The sequence below is a fragment of the Anarhichas minor genome, unplaced genomic scaffold (genome assembly GCF_050575085.1).
Source record: "Anarhichas minor isolate MPS153535 unplaced genomic scaffold, ASM5057508v1 ptg000040l, whole genome shotgun sequence".
NCBI lineage: Eukaryota > Metazoa > Chordata > Actinopteri > Perciformes > Anarhichadidae > Anarhichas > Anarhichas minor.
Genome location: NW_027466486.1, coordinates 17,469,138 through 17,488,363, shown reverse-complemented (window position 1 = coordinate 17,488,363; position 19,226 = coordinate 17,469,138).

Below are 19,226 nucleotides of genomic sequence, written 5' to 3'. Positions count from 1 at the left end.
TTAAAGTCAAAGACGTTCCTCCGAACAACAATCGTTAAGGAGGAGGCAGAATTATACATAAGGGTGTGTTACCCATTCAAAATGTTGTATCCAAAACTTTGCAACACAGTAAATGAAATAGGACCCAATATGGACCATGTGGGACACCATTTTCTAAAAAGCTAGAAAGCACCCACTTGGACACTTTGCGATCTACCGCTCAGTTTCAAACCATTGAAACTTTTCCCCGCAGACTCCTTCCACAGGTGAGTCTGTGCGAGAGCATAAGCTGCTGAGATTTAACAGGGATGTGTATCACCGACCTGTAGGGGATTAAATGGAGTTAAATTATGGAAGGTTGAAGGGGAAAAACGCACTTAAAGCAAAACAAGTTGTCTGTTGAATGTGTAATTATGTTGTGTAATAAGCATGAACGACTGACAACAGCACTGATGCACATTGGCAACAGCTTTATTCCAGATCCCTGATAACATTTATCTATTACAGTGGACAGCAGTCTCCTCTTTGCAAGCTGCAAGTGTAAAAAAACGGCAAAATCTAAAGCTGAGCTTCATGTGCTGAATCATTAGTGTCAGGATTTTGTATTGCAGCTCCCATCACTGGTGAGTGAACTGTAGTGACATTGTCAGTACAGTTACTTCCTGGTTTATCAGATACGGAGAGTCTGGACAGTTATCACAATGACGATTACTTTATCTTTTTATCTACCACGACTGTGTGCTTGCATGTGTTTGATTGGCCAAGTCAGTGTGTTGCTTGGTTGAGCCTGACTCCCACCATGACAATGCAGTTGCATCATCGATATGAACGAGGGGGGTAGTCTTGAACGGTGATGCAATTGTTTACTGATACTCTTGTTAACCGAATCAAAATGATTCAAATCACCCAACTCATTCTCATATCCACTTTTTATTTTTATTTTGTGAGGTTCTAGATCTAGAGGAATTGTCACGGCCAAAATCCATGCCCCTTCTTTCCCCTTGTGATTTCGATGTCCCCAGGTTGCCTCTCTGTGTGTGTATGTGTGTCTAATTCCCTCTCACCTGGACCCTGCTTACCAGCACACCAGTCTGCAATCAGCCCATGAACCCACAGCATATAAACCCCGGCTCTCCTCCCGCTCTTTTCCAGATCGTTGTCCAAGCCTCAGCAGTAGCCAAGCTCAGGCCAAGCGCTTGTATTTTCTGAGCATAGTTCTCCTCTTATTTGTTCCCTGTGGTCAGGGATTCCTGTTTACCTGTTTGCCTGCCCGCCGACAATCTCTTCCCTGCTTTTACTGCCTGCCAAGCTGCTCTAACGCTCTCCATACCACCTGCTTCCCCTACCATCTGCAGTCATCCCCTCTCTTCGACCCTGTCTCCATCTACTCCAAATTGTTCAACTTCACATGCAGCTTTGTCTATGTTCTGCGATTGGGTCCACCTACCAAAAAAATGTAATTGGAATGAGCTTGGGAACAAACGGTTCTAATAACAGCTTTAAATAAGCAGCAACTAACATAACTAACATTTTGTCTTCACTGGAGTAAGACCTCACCCTTCCAGATCCTTGTCTCACTGTCCTGCACGTTAAAGCCCTGGCTTTGGGTTGGCTCATATAAACCGACGAGTTCTTTGTCGCAACATGTTGACCTGCAACAAACAAGAGACATACAGTCCGCCGTCTAGAGGCTGAAGCTTTGTCGTGCCTCTCAGCAAAGCCAAGGAGGAGTGAATCATGGCTTCATCCATTGCCGCCGAATATCGACAGCCTTCGTCAGTGGATGTCCTCAGTGATCGTTCACAAACAGGAGGACAACCTGCTATCTCCTCTCGCCGGGTTGGAAGAGGGATCATGCTGTAAAAAAGCGTAGCTGCTTTTAAGTCCACCTCGGAAACACAAAAAGCGAGCGAATGGGGACATGGACACTGAATCAAGCTTATAAAAACAGTGAATAAGTCCATTTCAGAAAAGACCGATTTCACCGTGGAGGAGACTGTGCTGTCTGGGTGCCTTGCACTTGTTTCACTAATGGAGAGATGAGTGCAGCGTACACCAGGACTCGCTAACATGCGACCGCAACGGATAACAAAGCAACAAATACAAAGCCTATTAAATTGAAAATGGAGAGACCCATGAGACGAGATACGCAGCTCGGAAAAGGAAAGGTCAGATTGGCGCTTCTGTTCTCGCCGCCAGAAAGCAGCTGTCTCCAGGGTCAGCCACAAACACATGTTATTTATTCAGCGGGACTTAATTAAAGATGCCCGACTCGGTGTACAGTGTTAGCAGTGATTTCTCAAAGGAGGCGGCAGCGTGATGCGCATTAATTCATCATCCAATAGATAATCCTCAGGTGCACGCCGCCGTCATCTGCCAGGTTCACAGCAAATAAAGACCATCTGCTGTTTTTACGAAAAACTTGATTGAGAGGACAACATTCTCATGAAGAAATGTGAAAGGAAACGCTTCCTGCCAATGGGAATCTTTGTTACAACCAACCAGAAAACAATAAAATAAGAGTGGGACAAGCAAGAGGAGGAGGGGGAGATAAGAGGATTTCTAGGTTTGGGCACATGAAGGGTGTTAATGTAGGTTAAAGCAGAGGTGTTTTTGAACAAAGCCCGTGCATCAATACCAAACCTCAGGGTAACGACGACTCCGACTCATTGAAATTTCACAGAGCGCCTCTCAGTTCTCTCCAAACTCTGTGGGGGGGAGGGGTCTCCCCATGAGTCCTTTTTTATCCTGTGTTTCCCCTGTTTCCTCTGAAGCATGTGACTTTGTGCTCCCCTTCTGGACAGAAGTAGGTTTTATTGACAATTCGGTTTGGGTCCGTCATACATATTCAGAGTCAAAGAACAGGTAGATATATAAGCTTTGAAGTTTTGACCGAATGTGTGGCAGTGGGGATTGTGGGAGTTCTTCTGTTGTACTATATAATATGCAATCAACTCCATAATTCATATCCATAGAGCCAGAGAAAGGGGAGAGACAAAACCTATTTAAATATACATAGTTAATGTTATTACAAAGTGACAGAAGTCTCAGACTTTCTGAGACTGTGGTGGGTGGACTGCGGACCCTCCGGAGGAGTCCAGGGGCATTTTGAAGTTAAATGCATCAATCTTTAGCACTCTGAGAGCAAAAGAGAGGTTAGATCTATGAAGTGCTCCAGTAAACAATTTGGGGATATGAATGGTGATGACAAGGCAAGTCACACCCACAAAGCATGGCGGGAGGATACGGGGGCCGCACAGTCCGCCCCGGTTGACGTTGGTGTCGAGAGCAGGAGGCCCCACCCATCTCCACGAGGAGAGAGTAGGCAGCAAGCACTGAAGCCCCACGGATTATCATTCAATGTCTTACTCCTAATTAGGTTTAATCATGCTCTAAGGCACACGTGTCAAACTCAAGGCCCGCGGGCCGAATCCGGCCCGCCACGTCATTTTATGTGGCCCGCGAATCCACCAGCAAAAAAACAATTTTTTTTTATTTTTTATTTTTTTTATTTTGGAAAATAAAATTTAAATTAGACTTGAAAATAAAAATATCCCCATGGTCGAAATTATGAGATAGCATGTTGTCTGTGTACCGACATTAAAACTATCACAACAGGTGGACAGGAGAAGGAACAGCCCGTAAAGCGGTTTTCCAACAAGTGATTGAGTTGAAAAAGATCGACAAATAATCCCAAAATGTCCACGAAGAGAAAAATTGATGCAGAGGGAAGAAGATGTAATTTAAGATGGAAAGCGAATACATGTCTGTGCTTCAGGGAGAAAAACGGGTCTGTCTTCTGTGTTATGATGCGTGTCGGTGATGAAGGAATACAATTCACATCGGCATTTTGACACCAAACACGGAGCTAAATTTAGCCTCCAAGAAAAACATAAAATTGTCCAAGAATTAAAAGGCAGACTGCAATCACAGCAGAATATATTTACAAAAGCTACAGCCCAGTGCTGCTAAAGGTATGTGAGCAGGTGAGCTCCGATCAGATACAGACTTTTACAAATGTCAGTTTGTGAAGAAACACCATTGCAGACCGAGTTCAGGAACTAGCAGCAATCTAACAACACAGCTAGCTAAGAGACGAGATACATCATCTATCAATGTTTGTAAGAGGCTCAAGGCAGACCTGACTCTCAGTGAGGAGCTCTTGGATGTAGCTGCCATGCACGGGACGACGGCAGGGAGGAACATTAGTGATGCAGAGAGGTGACAAAAATAGCTTTGAACAAAGTTAATGTAATAACTTGTGTTTGATGATATTTGTCTTTGTTATTTTCTTTAATAGTTTGATCTTTGATAGAGTAATGTGGGTTTCTTAACCCTAAATTTAAATGATTTATGTTATAATAACAGAAATGTGCTTAAATATCATTTTACATTTATATAACTGCATGTACAATATTTTTACACTTGAATAAACAATAATCAAAAGCAGAGAGTTATTTAACAATATGTTAGGAGTAGTTACAGTTATACAGTCTTACAGTTACAACCGGCCCTTTGAGGGAAACCATGATGCTGATGTGGCCCGGAGTGAAAATTAGTTTGACACCCCTGCTCTAAACCGTCCCCATTATCCCCTTCAAGTCCATATTTTCACAAGAATGAATGTGATTGTCTATTGAAGCGTTTGTACAACCGAGAATTTCAGAAGGTGATGCAATATAATATATTGTAAATTATAACAATAGTAATAATAATGGTAATGTTAATATTGATATTAAAACCTCTTTAGCCCGACCGAACGAGACCGTTTAGCGTGTTACCATGTCGTAGAATGCACTTTTCATAAACAAATATAATGAATCCTCCACACACATATACCGAATTAACGACAAACGTCTGGGCAAAATCATCATACCAGCCATTTTACACACTGCAAAACACAATTATACATGAACTAAGATCATATCTAGAAGATATCTATACGATTTACCACAATAACACGTTTTTTTGGGCAAAATCTGCGTACTATGCTCTTTGTTTGGGTCTCTCATGACAAAGCGCGCAGCGATCATGGTGGAAGGACACATGCATTAGGGGCGTGTTTCCACCCAGCGTCGAATGGACTTGTCCAAATCACTCTATTTCAAACCGTTCAAAAGTTATATAAGTTAAGCCAACCATCAACCCACCGCTCCCCAGAAAAAAATTGAACCGCCACGTACCTTTTGCTGATTTTCGTAACGAAAAACGCTGCTAATCCATTCAAATATGCAGCAGCTCTCCAGTACGTCTACCCCTCTGTGTGTGTGAGTAAAATGGCGGCTCTGACAGAATGAATGAGAAAATGGCAAAGGATTCAGCCAGCTGGACCAATGAATGTAGACAGGGGGTTTGTGCCAGCATCGAGATTTTCAGTGAGTAAACAGAACCAGAGCTCCTCAAACACCCCCGCATGGCTTCAGTTGGACTTTTCTGGATCCAACAAGGTGTCACATGATTAAATCGGCCAATCACACGCCTTACCAAGCTTTACATATACATACACACACACACACTGAGGAATTTATTTTATGAATGACAAATATGACAGCTCAAAACTGCTCAAAATTAATCCAAATGATGCCAAACTGCTTTATTAGGATTATTGAACACTCTTAGTGATAAGACAAGTGAATATATAGTTAATATTTAGTTATATAGTATATACAATTAGAATACACCAGCACAACTGCTGGTTCCAAAAATGAGAATTTTGCTTGACTCAGACCATTTATGCTGGCCTGCTTCACTCAATCGAAGTAAAATCTGTTGTGCTGTGAATGTGGAGTATTTTTAGGCTTCAATCTGCATTATTTCAAATAAATATTTTAAATAAATTGCTTTTTTTTCAGGCGAACCTGAAACTTTTTCAATTTGAGCTGTGCCATACATGTATATGTTATTAACCAGTAACATATACACAATATTTACACAATTCAACACATCTCACAAGTGTTACCTGTATTATACCATCAAAATTATTAAAATAGACCTTGTAGTTAGAGCGCTGGACTCTCTTGAGTATGGGTATGCAATTTTTGAGCAGAGGCCTAAAAATAGGGCTATTTAATAACAAACACAACAATTGTTATTATTATCACCATTGTCATTATTATTATTAGTGAAAAAAAAGAACAAATCAAATACCAATACAATGAATTTTTAAAATGTATCATAAAATAAACGCCTTTTCAGTGTCTCTGAACTTATTTTTAGACATTAAGAAGGAATATATAGAATCGCACAGAAATTTCAGTGAAGATCAACAAGTCACTATTGATATTGGGATCTTAGGTTTATTTTCTGCAGCCATTCCCCAGCAGAGCTTCCAGAGCTGGAGGTTTGTTCGTGTGACATGTGGTAAAAGGTCAGGCCTCTCTAACATGGGGACAGACCTTGATATTCCAGCCCCCCTCAGATGGCATGCCTGTGCCCTGTGACAGTACCAAGCCCATGAACCTACGTGGCTATCCTTATCCAGCCAGCCATGTAGAAATGACCTGTGTCGCTGTGTGCCCCGGCTGCTGTCACAACCAATAAATCTTCCCTGGTGAGAGTCAGGGGATGGGATGTACTAATTGCCTTATTGATCTGGAGTTTTTCTCCACGACAGCACCTGATAAACACATCAGGGAGACGGGAGAAAGCATGTGCCCGCACTGCTTCAGCCCCCTTATCATTTCTAAAGGCAGGGGAACTACGCTTTAGGGAGGTGACTGGCCTTGTGTGGAGTTTTTCTTTTGCCGCACATCGCTGGCTATGAATTCTGACGAAGAGAAAACGTGCTGTCAGAGCATCTGCTAGTGTGTTTCTCCAGGTGATGCTGGAGGAGGCGGGGGAGAAGAGCCGTAAACAATATCACGGGGATGTTTGTCTTGCACGCCTCGTTCTGCTCTCCTTGTGTTGTAACAACAAAGCAGAGATCTAGCTCTGAGATTAAATTTAATAAAAAGGCTTTTGGCAATCCTTTGTCAGTTATGCATCGCTGACTGCGTTAAAGGCAAGGTAGAGCAACCCAAGCAGAGTGGCCTGTCAAGCACGGCACTAACTTCGCTTTAATATCTAATAGACTTCATTTTTTAATGAGAACCACAGGAGATTAGTTCCAGCCTTTGGGACAGCATCAGCTTAGTGTATATTGTATTTAATGTAACTGAAAAGAGCAGATCTTTGTACAGGGCCCCTTAATACTGTATATCAGAAGAGAATGTCTCTTTTTGACCTGCTTATAAATGTGAAGATCACCAGCAAGGGTGTGAGTAGTTTGTTAGGCTCCATTCTTCTACCTGCTACTACTCACTGTTTTAGTCACTGTTCTTAAAAAAAAACATTCACCATTACAAGGATGAGTCTCAAATCAAAAAGGATATTCCCTCGGCACAGCAAACAAATTTCCAAACAAACATTGGATAATTTTCTAAAACTGTGAAATTTTCGATCAGAATCTCTTGTTTTTGGAGAATTTAATATAAACGATACATCCATCCATCCATTTTCCTCCGCTTATCCGGGGTCGGGTCGCGGTGGCAGTAGGCCAAGCAGGCTGACCCAGACTTCCCTCTCCCCCGCAACATTTTCCAGCTCATACTGGGGGATCCCGAGGCGTTCCCAGGCCAGATTTGGAGGTGCTAACTCTCATCTCCGCCGCTTCACACTCGGCTGCAAACCGCCCCAGTGAATGCTGGAGGTCACGATCCGAGGAGGCGAACAGGACCACATCATCTGCAAACAGCAGAGAGGCGATCCCGAGACCCCCGAACCTGACGTTCTCCACCCCCCGGCTGCGCCTAGATATCCTGTTCATGAAAGTCACGAACAGGACCGGAGACAAAGGGCAGCCCTGGCGGAGGCCAACACCCACCGGAACGTGTCTGACTTATTGCCGAGGATGCGGACACAGCTCCTACTGCAGTTGTACAGAGACCGGATGGCCCGTTGTAACGGGTCCAGCACCCCATACTCCCGCAGCACCCCCCACAAGAACCCCTGAGGGACCCGGTCGAAAGCCTTCTCCAAGTCCACAAAGCCGTGTAGACTGGTTGGGCAAACTCCCAGAACCCCTCCAGTAGTCTTGCAAGGGTAAAGAGCTGGTCCACTGTTCCATGGCTGGGACGGAATCCGCACTGCTCCTCTTGAATCCGAGGTTCGACAAACGGTCGGAGCCTCCTTTCCAGGCATAAGCCTTCCCCGGGAGGCTGAGTAGTGTGATACCCCGGTAATTCGAGCACACTCTCCGGTCCCCCTTTTTGAAGATGGGAACCACCACCCCGGCCTGCCAGTCCATGGGCACTGATCCTGACCCCCATGCGACATTGAAGAGGCGTGTCAGCCAAGACAGCCCAACAGTGTCCAGCGCCTTCAGCATCTCAGGGCGGATCTCATCCACCCCCGGCGCCTTGCCACCAACTGCTGTTGGGGGGAGACTGCTGACCCGTCCGGATGTCTCTGCACTTTTTCTTCAATCTTGTTTCCAAGTTCTTTTTTCCTATTGTTTAGTGCATGTTTTTAGTGCTTTATTATTTAATTTCCCATTTTTATGTTCTATTTTCTAGTTGCTTGTTTTTACTGTCTCGTATTAATTCTCAAATTTTATGCCTTGCACTATAGCTCTGGAGGCACTTTATATTGATCCTGCTTTTGTTTTTGTTAGGAGTGGAAAGACAACACACTTGAACTTGATATTGAGCTATTGAGCCGGATCTGATCCTTCGTTTTCAGCTTCCACAAAGATGATTTCATGCACAATAACGCATCGAGTGTAGCACAGAGCGTGGTGGAGAGCCGACGACAACGCCACTCACCAAGCCTCTGCAAGTGCAACAAAAGTACCGCGAGCAAAAAGCCAATTCGGGTTATCCGCGCTAAAGATGTGCAGAACGAAAATAAACACTCAACTGAATACAGTTCATTCAGGTAACTCAGGCAAAGGCTGCACTGATGCAACACTGGAGGACACTTTAAAAGGGATAGAGACACTCCCTCAAGACAGTGATGAGGCCAAGAAGATTACATAGAGGGTTTTGTATTTTGGTATGAGGTGATCTGGGGTGCACACAAAAACTCTTAATCCTGCGGCATTAAGGGTGTTACAAAACATCAGCTTTCTCTCGACAAAGCCCCAACTTCAGTTGCCAGCTGTTGCAGAGATGTCAGACAGATTGCTCTCAGCAAAGGCGAAAATGTGTTAATAACATTTTACATTTTTTATTCTTTTACATCAATTCTCTCCCATTGCAAATTGCGATTGTCACATAGACAATGACTGAATACACGTACCACTTGATGAGGTTGAAAGGGAAGCAAATCTGGAATTCTTGAATTCATCAGCACTGCTCAGTTTATCTGTGCAAGGATGCTCGCAAATAGGATGAAATACGAGCAGATGACAACCCTGATACAATTCCATTGAAACAAGTGCACACTGACTCATTTTTTAAACCTATATGCAAAATGGCCGAAAAGTATGCAGCCTTGGTTTTCCAAGTTTTTATGGGGTTTTCATATTCCCACCTGCCAAAACCGTTAGTGTCTGTATATACATGTAGCTGTGATATAAAATGAAGTAAAACTGTGCTGCCATCCCCAACCTGACATTTGTATGAAGAGAGCACAATCGTAAATAACGTTTTGTATTCTAATTTTGAGATTCTGATGACAGAAAATAACACTGACGAGGCTGATCCAATATGTTTTAGAAAACATAAATAGTGTAGTATGGTATGTGATTTTAGCCGTGTGCTAATGTTAATAACTGCTCTCATGTTTGCGTTTAGTTTTCATTACTTTGCATATTTGACCACTCAGATTGTGACCTTCGACCCCACAGTAGGTAAGCAGCAGCATGAGACATGTTGTGAAGGTAGGGATGTATTGATAGGCCCCGACATTACTGATGCTTTTTTTAATGTCAATTATCGTCCCCCTGCAGCGCTCGTTTGTTCTGCTCTCTCTGTCGGGCCGAGCTGACACACACACACACACACACACACACACACACACACACACACACACACACACACACACACACACACACACACACACACACACACACACACACACACACACACACACACACACACACACACACACACACACACACACGGTGAATCGAACCAGGTGAAGTGAAGGATACTCAAGTTGACGGCAACTACACTTGTTACTGTACATGCAATAAAATATTTACGAGTAGAAAGCCAATACTTTATCAATACATCAACGACAAAACTGGGACATGTAAACGAAAGTAAAACCTAATTCAATCGGCCGCCGCCGCTGTGTTTATACAAGCACAAGGGTGTAAGGGTGTTACAAAACATAAGCGCAACTTCAGCTTTCTCTCAACAAAGCCCCAACTTCAGTTGCGCACAATTGGCCCAAAGACAGAAGACAGGATGTCAAGAGGAATGACTGTGTTCTTCATTTTTTATAAACTTCACTCAGTAATGTTATTTTCATTAATTGACATTTTACATTTGTTTCCAGTGAGATGTTAATATTTATATATATTTTAAGTATAAATTCTAATCCTGTTAATTATTGTGTTTATAAATTCTATTTGTTTTTAAAAGCAATCATTTAGTCATGTAGAAGAGCAGAGTTTGTGCTGTAATCCTCATGTTTATTGGCTCTATGGCAATAAAATGATAATCATAGAAGATAAGCTTAAAAGATGCAGATAACATCATGCATACAGCGGTGTGTTAGCAATAGCAACCATAGCAAAAACGGTTTAAACAGCAGCAACATCAGTTGGCGGTATTGGAATGGCAACATTCAAGTAATTGTACTTGTATATAACAGAGCCACATTCCACTTGGTGCTCAGCTCGGAAAGAAGTTGAGCAAATGTTCCACGTCCATTACAAAAGACGAATCAAACTTCCTGCCTCGAGGTAGTAAACGTATACCCAAACAATGTCCTTTAACGGGGCAGACTCACATAGAGAACATGTCTGTGCACTAATTAGCCGGCTTCTCTTCCCCGCTCTAGTTCTAATCGTCACAATGAGAAACGATAATGGAACCTGGCAGATCATCGGATGCGTCTTTTGATTTTGATTCAGAGCAACTCACCATGAACACACAAAGAGCCGTAGGACTGCCATCAAAGACAGGGCAACCAATAACATGCCAGGATTGTGTTGAATCATCCATATTGATACAGTATGAACATGTCATGCCTGTTTCACTTGAAAAGGACGGGCTACTATCTGCCCTCAGCAGATTGCTTTGAATGTTCTGCTACTTGTTACAGCAAGTGAGATAAGAAACAACTCCCACAGTTGTGCAGTGCTTCGGCAATTGATATATCGACATATCTTTTAATTCCATATATTATTTAGATAAAACAGATGGTCATCCCTCTAAACACAAGCCCTGCATACCAATGTAGCAGTGGAAATGGTTGAATTGCACAGCCACAAAGTGAGAGGTGTGATGTCAGCATAAAATGCCATATGGGATGAGGGAGCCCAATATGTCCCTGGGCTGCAAAAGTAAATGAGGAAAAAAAAGAAGCTAATTGATGCGGTAAATAAAGTCTCAGGTGACAGTAGTTAATATAATTTTATTATGCTAATAAATCTCAAAGGGCTCTCATGCTCTACATGCATATTGGTGATAATGACTCGACGGAATAGATTTAGGAATTAGAATGCAAAGTAATATTGGCATCTTCTTCTATTTACTCTAAGTGCCTCGATGACTTTTATTAATTTGTATGGATTTCCTGTGCAGTTGTTTCTCCCTAAATTGCAAATTACTGCAATGTGGTGATATTTCACAAGTTTCATTACGAGTGGTAATGCTAAACCCAAATCAATAAAGTAGGCCTCAGTGAGCAGATTCATAACAACAAAGTATAAATTACATTTTTGCTGAATTTAGTGTAATTAATGTTATTAAGATACTGGAGGGGAATAGTAGAAGATCAAGATCATAAGCAGGATGTGCTTCCGTATTAAAAATACTTCTCTTCCTTTCAATGCCTTTTGCAATGAATGTGTGTCCGGTGTGTAACCGGTAGTGTCAAGCATTGTGTGCGTTATGTTTTGACTACCTCTCTGCCAGTCGGGGGCAACAATTGGCCTGAAGCCACATGACCATATACCGACCCACCTGTGTGTGTGGATGTGATGGATAGGATTGTCTGTAATTTGAGTCATGATAACCCAAATGAAGGCCACTGTCAGGGGACATAATGGGGACTCAAATGCAGACAGAGTAGTGAACAAAAGGGTTTTAATAACTCACGAAACAAAAACAGGTAATCCAAGGACGAGACAAGGGGAAATCTGGCAGGACAAGGCAGGGCAAAAACAGGGCAGACAGACTGGGAAACCGGGAACAGGAAGAGCAAAACGGGAGGGTATGTAGGAAACAAAATAATGATCTGGCAGTGAGTGAGTGAAAGACAGGGGTTTAAATAGTGACTAGAACAGGTGAGGAGAGTTGTGCTGATGAGGGAGAGTGTGACTGGCAGGTGCACTGAATGAACTAATTAGGGACAGGTGAAGGAAGTGAGGAGCTACAGAAAACCACACACAAAATACCCAAGGCAAAGCCTGATTGTGACAGCCACAAGCCGAAACACATTGGTTTAAACTATAAATGTGTTCTATACACTACAAATGTTGCTTTATTACTACTAGTAACAACACTATGGTAGTAGTGTAGTGGCAAAAACTCTTAAAGTTTGGTTTTTCCTTCAACCCCTGTTTTGATGTCCTATTGTTTTTACCACGTAGAGAGTTCGGGTGCAGTTTGTCTGACTCGCAGCCTTGTTTCCAAAAAGAAATCCAGAAGGAGCTTATTGTTCACCGTTGCTTAGAATTTATTGCAAAACAAATACAAATCAGTTGTTTCAGAGCCCTTAAGTTTTCACTGCAGCGTTGCCACTCACCAGCAGACGCTGTCACAGGGCTGAGGCTGAGGCCAAAGACAGTATCTGCTGTAACCCGCTTTCTCCACCTCATTTTTATGTTTTTCATTTTTGGCTTTTGGTTCCTTTATATTCTATTTTAAGCATTTATAATAAAAACTGTTTTGGAAGGTGTTCTATGAATAAAGTGTATTATATTAATATTATGTGACTGTTACACATACTACTGCTCTATAATCGACTGTTACACAAATTTAAATCTTGTAGTTCGAAGGTCACAACCAAAAGTGGCATTTGCTCTTCCATGTAAACTTGTTCTGGCCAACACAAAATAAACAGTAAATGAAGATTTTGTACACACTGAATTAATTACGTGCTGTTCATACACACCTGTATTAAGTATGATTGTTCTCTTTCGACAGTCATATGATGCCTGCTTGCATTACATCAGAAGCTATCCCAGTTTGTTGATGAACAAAACCTTTTCTGGCCGAACAAAAACATTTTTGTCTTTCTTGCGCTTATGCGGGTGACATTGTGATCGACGTACATCATGTCGTTGCAAAAGCTCTTACTCAATGTATATCCAATAGAAGCAGGGCAAGGGACATTCCCTGCACAAACAGACTCATGAATGGTATGACATGAGAGCAAGTGCCAGAAGACATCTTAATCATAAATAAATCATAATGTTGTGAGCAGGTTTGCACAAATGAAATGTTCAGACTGTGGTGTATTGTATGTGATTATGCAGTAGTCCCATATACATGCAAATGTTGATGAAACCCAATTCCCTGTAAATGACAACCGCATGCACAGAACTTTAATTAACATGAAATTAACATAATGGCATTGCCTCAGAAACTCTATAATCCTCTTGACGAAAAAAAAAAGTGAAACAGAAGAAAGTCAACGTTGTGGAAATCGAAACAACCCTTAGAGCTGCTGAGGGGAAAAACGCATCGGTGGTAATATGACCCCACAAAGTGATGTATGAAAGGAGATCATGAAGCAGTATAATGCCATAACATCCTCTCAGACAACCATGGAAGAGAGTTAAAGAAAGCGGTTTGGTATTAAAACTGGTCCTTAAATGGTGCATTGCAGCCAGCTGAGAGAATGGAAAGGTCTGAGGAGAGGACTGAGGGCGTGCTCTCCCAAACTGCTGCCTCATTGGGGATGTGTCAGTTTCTGGCTGTGATCCAGAGGACGAGCGTGGTAATTATGCCCAGTGGTGAGACTATACAGCTGACTGCTGCAAAGGAACAGATCTCACTGTCGTGTACTTGGCAAACCTCATTTCTCATTTTATTCTTAGTGCATCTGTGACTTTTCAAGTTTCAAGCAAAATACATCTAGTCATTAATGTAAATGACATTTTACTACAATCACATTCTATCCAAATATTGCTTTCTTTTTACTGCTGGCCACCCATTATGAACTTAACATTCAATGGAGCTTGAGAAAAAAAGATTAACAGTCAAATTAACACACTTATACAAATTATGTGAATCAGGTAAAAATCTGATTTAGATATGAGCAAATTCATACTTAAAATGTTAATATGAATTCAAAAAAATAAACACCGGTCAGTATTAACATCATATGCCAACAGTAATCTATGTGGTTATGTGTACAGCAAATAACGATGTCGAGTTACACATTTGAAGGCCTTGACACACTGGTATTGAAAATGTATGTCAATTCAATTCATTCAAATGGAGTTGATGGTCTGCTGGCCAGCTGTGGCAGTTCACCAAGCCTGCAGTCACAAAGTCACATCTGACCCCACTTCTTTGGTGTGGATGAGCGTATGTAACTTTGTTGCAACTCCATTGTTCTGAAAACACATTGTTCTAAAATCCCAATAGTCATTTAGCAGACGCTTTTATCCAAAGCGACTAACAATAAGTATATTCAACAGAGAAAACAAATGCCAATTGCTCTGAAGATTGTTCGAAAAATACACACTTCCCCTGCAACACATATAAGCACATTGCTAATTATTGTTAAGAATGACATTCAACCTTGGGTGCAATATTTTTCTCCTATGGCAGGCCATGACACACCCAACCCTGCCTCTGACTGGCCTACCCTAATATTCTTACCCTAAATTACAACCAATCAGAATTCTCAGTCCTGAACCAACCCAACCAACAAAGGCAACGAGTGCTAGCCAATCAGAGGCAGAGTAGGGTGAGTCATGTCTTTCCCATACTAAGAAAAACATTTGGGAAGGTTGGTTGATGTCCTTCTGCATAATAATCAGCCATGTGCTTCTCTTTGTTGCAGAGTGTGTATTACTGGAGCAATAGGCCAATGAAAAATTAGTATTTGTGTAGCGCCCCAACACTCTATAGAGTAGACCTAAGTTACCCTTTAAACTGGAATGATGGGGTGTTTGGGTTCTGTATCCTAAGATAGCTAACATGAAGGTTTACCTGATTTACTTAATAAACAAAGAAACTGTCAAACTTAGCAATAGATCTAATCACTTAGACCACACTATTTTAAATAACTGACCACAGACAACTTTTTGAGATGAAAAGTAAGTAAAGTTTACTGACTGCTTTTTAGAATGTTCAAATAATATTTACCCTTTCGGGGGACAAGAAACAAAACAATAACACAAATTAGACCCCTTTAACATAAGAAATAGTACTTTCAAAAATAATATGAAACCAAAACTTAAGCAAATGGCTTGGGAAAATATACAAAACTGAATTGGCTTATATCAAAACAATACAAGTTAAATATCTTCAACTTTCTTTGCAAAATCCCTATCCCTTTTTCCACCTTTTTACTACAACAGACTCAGTGTAGAACAGAATACTTAAATTGACTTTAACACACTCACTCACACACACACTAAAATAAGAAAAGTTGCAGGCCTGTGTAGCTCGGGTGCGGTGCTGCCTCCCGAATCTTATCCTCAGCAGAGCAAAGACACAGAAAGTCTAAAACTCACAGTTCAGCGTCAGCGTTTTGTGCTCCAAAAGATGAAACAAGTTGACAGTGGAGGTGAAGTCCTGTCAGGAACACACCAACAGTCTTTTCCGGTCAGCAATGGCGGCCTCTGGTCCAGCGACTCCGCAACGTTAGCTTTACACAGACACACTTGCACTAAACTCTCGGACAAAATGAACTGAGATTAAGCAGTAAATGTGCAGTGCTGTCCACAGCTAACAGTCTCCTTCTCTAACCTAAACATTCACCATTCTATCTACCCTCGCATTTCTCACGTTCTCCATTTATTTCGCTCTCCTCTCTTCGCGCTTCTTCTCCGTTCTTTTTCTCTTTTTTTTCACCCCGCCCTCTGCTTTGCCTATGACCAATTACCGCAGGTGGGGCTGAATGATACCCAGAGTAACCAATCAAACAACATATCTGAAACTAAAAGCACAGTGTTTTTTCTTTTTTTAACTTTAACTTAGTTTAACCCACTGTTTGCCATCAATATTGTTTAGAGCTGTTTATTTCAACTACTTACTCACCTGCTTTCATCCTACTTTATTTATTACTAAATTATCTTAATCTCTCAGTAAGCCACTTTTTCTTTATGAAACTAAATTACTTTTAGTTTAATATTTCCTTACTGAGTTATTTCATCCAACTTTATTAGGAACTAGCTTGTTTTAATACCTAACTTTTACACCGGGGCTACATTTGGTTTCAGGATAACAGGCTGTCGGCCAGACATTGGGGTTTCGGAAGAATGGGCCATCGAAACAATGGGCGGTCCCCATCACGTTGTGGTCTGACTGACGCTGAAGAATGTGGTCATGCTATACAGATTGCATTTACACCTGAGGGAGATCTAATAACAACGTGAGTCAGGCATACATTATTTTGTACAGTACATGCAGCAGTTTGTATGCCATTATAGTCCCGTGGTTTGTTCCTTTCGTGTGAATGAGTCGACAGCAACTGTAAGTCTGACTGTGACTGAACGGCCCTCACATTCACCTCAGCCGTGTTTATCCTCACCCAAGGAGAAGTGAAGTCACTCTCACTTCCACGCGCTGTCGAAAGCACTCAACTGTAATTGCCAATAAACAGCACCTTGTGAAATGGACTGAATTCATTCTTTCTTGTCGCTTTAAAGCATTGTTCTCTGGTCCGCCCTTCTTTCTCCATCTGTAGAGCTCATCCCCTCTTGCTTCAGGGGCTTTTCTGTTCTATTTCAGGGATTACAGGCCACTGCTAAATCATAGAACTATTTAATTTCAATGCATCTTCCTATTATAGTTTTAAAGTTAGACTGTACTAGGCTCCTGAACAGTTTTTAAACTGTGATGAAATTTCCTCCCATCAAAATGACTTGTTTTCAGAAGGAGAGATTATTAAATGGCAGTTTTTAACATTTGACAAAATAATGCAAAGATTCGGCCTAAAAACACAAAAACCCACCGACATGAAAATATTATTTGACATCTCTGTGAGCTGCAGCAATTCAGTAGGAGTCTAATAATGACACAGGGCTGGATGTGGCGTGTGTGGCACTCATTATTTCTGCGGTTGTTGATAATGGACATCAGAGCACCAGGGAACGGGATTATTTCATCACAATTTCACAGAAATAAAAACAGCATTTTGAAAAAAAACAACAATGTTCACCACAAATTGCTGTTGTTATGCAAAATATTCTCCCAGATGTGTCAGTGTGTGATCACTCACTGCACACTGCCAAAAAAGAGAACAGAGGAGAAAATATTTCTTCTTAGATCATCGAGCTTATCATGGAAGGATAAGAAAGTTTCCAGCATTGGAGCCAGAATTTTTTGCTGTCTCAGTTTCTCTAGTATTTTATTATGCAGTTGGGCATGCGACATTAATCAGTGACTTCACCAAATCTGATAACTAATCCTTCATTTACGTCTCTCTCTCTCTCTAACAACTGAGAAGCAGTTCTGGTGCTGGTTAGTGCATACTTGAGATTTTTTGCCACAGCAGGAGATGTTCGGGATCAGACTGACGAGAGTTCAGAGTCAGCGTCTTTGAGAGAGTTTCTTTTTGTTGCACTTGGGTAGGATGAGGCTAAATAGACTTACGTATTTACCCTGAAGGGTTTTTGACCTGAGACGAGATAATGTCGCTGATGGAGGGATGTATGGCGTATAGTGGAGGAGAAGGGACAGACAAGAGAATGTAGAGTGGCTTGAGTTGTGAAGTGCTGGTTGAAGACGGAGGCAGGCTGCAACACGGGGAGCCTGGGTGGCAGCAAGGTTCCCGATGATGAAGCAGAGATTGAAGAATTTCCAGGGACTGAAAGTGTGCGTTGGATGGAATTAACCAGAGACTGCATGGTTGTGTGTTCAGGGTGTGAGCAGCGAAGTGGCCTAGAGCAGCAGATGAGGCCTGTTGAGCGGGAGAGCGAGAGACGATTCTCCTCTTATGCCGTGTTCACACTAAACGCGGTGCGCCGCCGGTCTCGCCGGGCACTATTTGTGTTCATTCGTGTGAATCGCGCTGGACGCGCCGGAGAGGGGGCGTGGCTTATCGCCCTGGAAGCCGTTCAACTGTCCGCCATCAACCATGGAAAAAATAACCTCTATTTCTGCTTAGTAGCCTACGTGTTGTGGAAGTCACAGATATCCCGGGAAACTAAACGCCGTCATGTCTGTATTCACTGTGTCTAGCAAGCCACAGTCGGCTGGTTTACTACAGCTGTATGAACCCAAGATAAACTGATTTGGCTGTGATTTAACGTCAATAAACCGACAAAAAGGGACTCCGAAATAACTACGTAATGATGCCGATTTGTATAAGGTCTGAATTCATGTTTAGTTAGTTCTCTCCGCAAGGTTTACACACACACACACACACACACACACACACACACTTTGGTCCGGTCTCTATTGATATGAGGTATATAGAGCTCTGGTTGAACACAGACGGCTACAGGATTTGTTTCCTGATTCAACAACGGCAGGACGTCAGCAATGACAGGAGAAACATCTCAACGCTGATAGGCTATCGCGCTGCAGCGTCACGCCGTTTTCAACTCAAAATTTCATCTCACGCGTTTGGGGCGTTTGTGCCGTTATAGCGATTGATGCGAATCGCGCTATCGCAAATTTGCATCACTCCAGTCTCATCGCTTCTGTGCATAGACTTTGTATGTAATCTACTCGCGCGAATAATTTGCGCCGCGTTTGGTGTGAACGCACCTTTAGGCTGAGGAGTCCGAGAAGGACCAGATTTCTTGCTGCTTTTGCAGGCCTTGAGAAGGGGGACCAGTTGAAGCAGATGTGTCTGGAACAGGAAGTAGCGAATACTCAGTGGGATCACATAGGACTGCTGATTCGCCAGCTCTAAGAGCTGGAACTGAGATGGATGTGGACGCCTGCAGAATATCGATGCGTTGG